This window comes from Elephantulus edwardii, unplaced genomic scaffold (genome assembly GCF_000299155.1).
Source record: "Elephantulus edwardii isolate Elephantulus edwardi_28Jun2011 unplaced genomic scaffold, EleEdw1.0 scaffold00054, whole genome shotgun sequence".
Classification (NCBI taxonomy): Eukaryota; Metazoa; Chordata; class Mammalia; order Macroscelidea; family Macroscelididae; genus Elephantulus; species Elephantulus edwardii.
This window is the reverse complement of record NW_006399804.1, coordinates 12,111,348-12,117,119: the sequence shown is the minus strand read 5'-3', so window position 1 is coordinate 12,117,119 and position 5,772 is coordinate 12,111,348. Positions and strand designations below refer to the sequence as shown.

The 5,772-nt window shown below is 36.6% G+C and overlaps 1 protein-coding gene and 1 pseudogene across 14 annotated transcripts in view; one reads left to right on the top strand and one right to left on the bottom strand.

Annotated features, from left to right (window-relative positions):
* Window positions 1–5,772, top strand: part of ABI1 (abl-interactor 1) — a 136,241-nt gene that overhangs the window by 36,017 nt on the left and 94,452 nt on the right. The window lies entirely within an intron of this gene.
* On the bottom strand, window positions 2,226–2,667 carry LOC102870121 (annotated as a pseudogene).

The window sequence follows — 5,772 nt, the reverse complement described above, 5'->3', positions numbered from 1 at the left end:
TCCCTCATCTGTTTCAATGCAGTATACATTATTGAACCCATCTTTCTCAGTCTCCCCCCAACCCCGATGTCAGTCCTATTTTACAACAGTGGCACCATGCAGTATTTATCCTTTTTTGACTGAGATACTTCACTCAGCATAATGTCCTCCAGGGTCACCTATTTTGAATAATATTGCATGAGTTCCTTGTTTTTCAATGCTGTGGTATTCCCTTGTGTGAATATACCACAGCTTCTCTATCCAGTCGTTTGTTAATGGGCACTTAGGTTGTTTCCAACTCCTTGTTATTGTGAACAAAGCCGAAATAAACATGGGTATGCATATATCTTCTTAGTTGTCCGTTGTGGTCTTTTTTGGATTTATTCCCAGTAGTGGAATTGCTGGGTCAAATGGTATTTCCGTTTGCAACTTTTTGAGAAAGCGCCATACTGCTTTCCATAGTGGTTACACCATGTTACACTCTCACCAATACTGAATAAGGATCCAGTTTCTCCACAGCCTCACCAGCATTTGTTGTTTGCTGCTCTGTTGAATTTTGCTATTCTTACTGGAGTGAGATGATCTCTCATAGTTGTTTTGATTTGCACTCTCTTAGAGCTAGGGATTTTTAGCACTTCTTCATGTGTTTGTTCGCCATCTGAATGTTGTTTTTGGTGAAGTGTCTGTTCATATCCTGTGCCCATTTTTCAATTGAGTTGTTTACCTTGTTTAGTAGACTTGTTCTTTTGACAGTCTGTGGGAGATTCATTACTTTTATCCAACATCATTTCAAAGTGCATTTCAAAAACAATGATTCTTCTATCATCCTTATCTATTTTCCAGCCTTTTGTTATTGTGATTGTAATAAAAGTTTACAGAAAGATTGAGTTTTCATTTATTCCTTTTTGCACATTTTCCTTTCTCCATCCCTTCCCCCTCCCCCAGTCCACGTTGCAATGTACCTCTTGTTCCAGATTGTCATATATATGATGCCTAATTATATATTCCTGTCAGACAGTTCTTCTCCTCATCTCTTCCAATTCAGTGTTCATTATCTATCCACTCTTTTCCTATTCTTCCCCCCATTTCAGTCCTATTTAATACAAGCAGTGTAATGTAGTAGTTGTCCTTTTGTGACTGAGATATTTCATTCAATTTGGTGTCTTCCAGTCTTACCCATGTTGTGTAATGTTTTACTAGTTCTTTTTTAGTGCTGCATAATATTCCGTGTGCCAGTGTGCCATAGTTTTTCTGTTTCTTCATTTGTTGATGGAAACCTGGGTTGCTTCCATCTCTTTGCTATTGTGAATAATACAGTAATAAACGTAGATGTGCATACTTCTGCTTGAGCCACAGTTCTGGTGTCTTTCGGGTAAGAAGAAACCTAATGTATGAGTAGTACTTTAGTGTTTTAAATATTATTATCCAGGTTTGGTTTGTTGGGGGTTTTTTGTAAACGGTAATTTTTTTGTTGCTTTTAGAATGAATTTTAGGCAAATTGTGCCATAAGTAGAATTTTCTTTTAAGTGGCTAAACAAAGTTTAAAAAGCAAGTAACAATGAAAGAAAATGTTTTTCGTCTAAGACCAGTTGTATAAAAAAGTAGTGTACAAGTACCTGGATAATACACCCATTTTGCAGTAGTGCAGCTTTTAAGTATATGATGTTTATGTTGGTCTTTTTAAGTATATATTGTTGATTGTCTAAAGTCCACACAGAATCACAACTCCATGCTTCAACAGCAGCCTCCTGACAGTTCCTAAAGAAAACTGACAAAAGACATAACTCACTTTCCCTCTCTCCTGGCAGCATGCCATAAGGCTTGGATCTTCTCTCCTCTTTCCAGGGGTAAGTTTCTCCCCCTTTCGTCATTTTTCTTTAACTCTTCTGCATGGCCTATCTACCTTTCACCAACCATGCCTCCTTTGTATTATCTTAATAAACCCTTTTCACTTGTTTTCCAAAAATAATAAAGAGAAGTATAACCCAGATATTCCCTCATTTGACCGACAGCATCTACGCTTAGATCTGTAGAAGAGCTTAGATCCAACATGTTACTTGATCAGTTTTCTAAAATAAGGTTTCAGGGCAAGGACAGTAATAAGGGAAGAAAACATGAAGAAATGAAATCCTGATTACTATATATGCATATTCTTTTGGCAGTCAGGTTAAGCCTTTTACAGATAAGTTACAAAGAAAAGGGAAACAATTTTGTACAAGAAGTTTAACAAATTCTGTACGGTTTCTTCATTTTGCTGTCATTTGTATAGACTCTTCATAGTTAAATTGACCATCACCATCAATGCCTGCTTCCCCAATGATTCATCAACCTCTTCATCTGTTAGCTTCTCTCCAAGGGTTGTCATCATGTGATGAAGTTCTGCTGCACTCACATACTCATTGCCATCCTTTAAAAAAAACACAGAATCCTTCTCTAATTTCTTCGTCATTATCTGTATCTTTAATTTTTCTTGCCATCATTGTCAGAATTTCCAGGAAGTCACTTGTGCCATTAGCAGTAGAATCTACTTCATTTACAATGTCTTGTCTTCTGCTTCTTTGGTATTCTGCCCTAGAGACCTCATTACAGTTCCCACTTCCTTTGTTGTTAGAGTTTGATCACCATCTTTTCAAATAGTGAAAAAGCTTTGAATTCTGCAGTCTGCTCTTCAGTCAGTTGGTCAGCCATGCTGCGAGCATTCCTCGTTTTTAAGACATGACCATACAACCCTGTCCAACTTTTAGATGTGTAGGAAGCAATCAGAATTACCAGGGCTTGCCTCAGGTGCACCTTGTCTTTGTAATGACATCCTTGATCTTTAGAACTTGGGAGAGATCCTCAACCATAGATTCCCTGGTATACCACATCTTTAGATTACTTGACTGCTGGTATTATGGGTACAAGCAAAAGAAAATCCTTGACATCAACCATTTTCCCATCTATCATAATATTGCCTATTGGTCTGGTGGTGAGGAATTTTGTTTTCTTGATATTGAGAGAGAATCCATATTGAATGCTGTTGTAGTCTTTGTTCTTCAGCATCAGTTATTTCAAGTCCCCTTCGCTTTCTGCAAGCAAGGTCATGTCATCTGCACAACAAAAGTAGTTGAATTGTCCTCCAATTCTGATGCCATTGTCTTACTCATATAGTTTAACTTCTTGAGTTATTTGCTCGGCATACAGATTGTATAGAGAAAAGATAAAAGCCTGAAGCACGGCTTTTCTGAATTTAAACCATGTTCCTGTGTTCTGTTTGGACTGATTTGTAGACACTACTTGTAAATTTGTGTAATTGAGGAATAGTAGAACAAGGTATTTTTGTTAATAATTATAGAACCTTTCCCCTCCTCCTTTTAAAAGTAGAAGTACTTTGTTTTTCTCAAGTCACTTTTAATAAAGGTGGTACTGAATGTGAATATTCACTATCACAGTACCTAATATTATGGGGGAAAATGCTTTATATTGTTTATGTAATTTTCTAGCAAAATCATATTTATTTGAGTATAAACTAAAGATGTGAAATTATTGCTTCAATGAGAAATCACTTTGAAAAGTGTTATATGTTTAATTTTTTGTACTTTCATTTGTAGTATTCCTGCATAGAAAAATTGTTAAAGTTGTAATTGTATTGACAGTCACCTTCTTCGCTTTCCTCTCTTCCTTCTTGGTAAATTTAAATTTGCATAGTATACAGTTTAGTGTTGCTTTTTCAGTAGTTCATCTTAGAGGAAACAATGTGCTTTAATCATTCTGCTCTGTCACTTTAGAATTACATTATTCATTCTTAGAATTAGAAGCTGGGAGTCATTGTGCTGTAGTGGGGATGATGGCCTTTGTAAACATGATGACTCTCTTCTCCCTTAGCAGAATTACTTAATCTCACCAAATTTCATTTTTCTCATTGTTCTTTAGGATGAGTGAGATATTTAACATAAAGATGCCTTGTTTATATGTGGCACAGAGTACATATTATAGAAGAATCCTTGTCTTTATTCTTGTATCCTAGCTATGGTTCCTCAATCCACTTTACAGTTAAACCTAATGTGACATTTCTAAAACTGTCCATGGCTCTTTCTTCCTGGAAATCTGTCAGTGACTCAAACCATTAACCTTAGGATGAAGTCCAGATTCTTTAATACTACTCTCTGAGGGCTATTAGGAATACTCCAGCCTTTCTCTGTTGGATATTCTCCCCTTGGACCTGCCAGATCACTTACGCTCACTTACTCCAAGCTAATGTTCTTGTTCATTTTTCTTGGAGCCTTATCACTTTCTCATCTTTTCCCTTCGGTCATCACCCAGTCCTCAAGCTATTCTGTTATCCAGAACATTAGGTGAAATAAAGTTCCCACAATTCAACTTAATATGACAAAAATGAAAACGAAAACTTTTTGCCATCAAGCGGGAACTCAGAGTCCCCAGCCCCCCACCCCCACTCCAGACTCTGGAGGATTCAATCAGATCAGCAGAGAGATATGTCTTTAGGTTTAGTGGTATAACTCCTTATAAACTATGTCATTAAAGCTCCCTGTAATAGTTTAAACTTTTTAAAGATTACTTAATTGTCATTTGGACGTTTTCTAGTATTAGCACCTTCCTTTGTCAGTTGGTAATGTCTTTGGTTTGCAGTGTAACACCCTGCAGACTCGCCACTAGATACTAAATTAGTAGTATCTTTGGAAAAATTATTTTTTCACTTTCATCCAGTACCTCGATCTGTGAAACTAGCAAGCTTGCTTAATTTATTCTATGAAAAATGCTTTGAAATGAGATAATTCTGTATTTCTGTGAAGTATAAACTAAGTATTTCTGTCAGGTATACATTTGGATTATTTGTAAGAAAGCACTATTTCCTAAAGTTTGTGGAGAAAGATGAAAATATAATTGGTTTTTTTAAAGAACTAGATTAATTTCTTACCATCTTAATGAAATTAATGTTGCTATGCACTGTTGAGTAGACTGTGACTCATAGTGATTCTATGAACAGTGGCTCTGAACCTTGCCCTATCTTGAGCTAGCTTCACCATCTCTGACACACCTGACCTCATTGCCACAGTCACTGTGTCAGTCCATCTCATTCAGAGTCTTCCTTGCCTTCACTGACTCTCTATCCTTCCAAGCATGATGTCCTTCTCCAAGGAATAGTCCATCCTGACAGCTTGTCCAAAGTATGTGAGATGGAGCTTCAAAATCCTTGCCTCCAAGGAAAAATCTGTTTTCACTCTTTCAGGAACAGACCTATTTGCTCTCTGGCAGTTCATGGTATGTTCACTACTCTTCTCTAGCACTGTAGTTCAAAGACATTGATTCTTCTGTCATCCTTAGTCATTTTACAGCTCTCAAATGCATAGCAAGCAATTGAGACTACCATGGCATTTTAGTCTAGAACTTTAGTCTCTAGACTGACATAATTACTTTAAAAAAAAATTAAAAAATATTTTCACTTCTCCAAAGAAGACATTCAGATGGCAAACAAATACATGAAGAAATGTTCAAAATCCCTAGCTCTAAGAGAGATGCAAATAAAAACAACTATGAGATATTAAGAATAGCAAAATTTAACAGAGGAGCAAACATCAGATGCTGTCGAGGTTGTGGAGAAACTGGAACCCTTATTCATTATTGGTGGGAGTGTAAAATGTTGCAACCACTATGGAAGGCTGTATGGTGCTTTCTCAAAGAGTTGCAAATAGAAATACCATTTGACCCAGCAATTCCACTACTGGGAATATATCCTAAAGAAACCATAACTGCTACCCAAGCAGATATATGCACACTTATGTTTATAGTGGC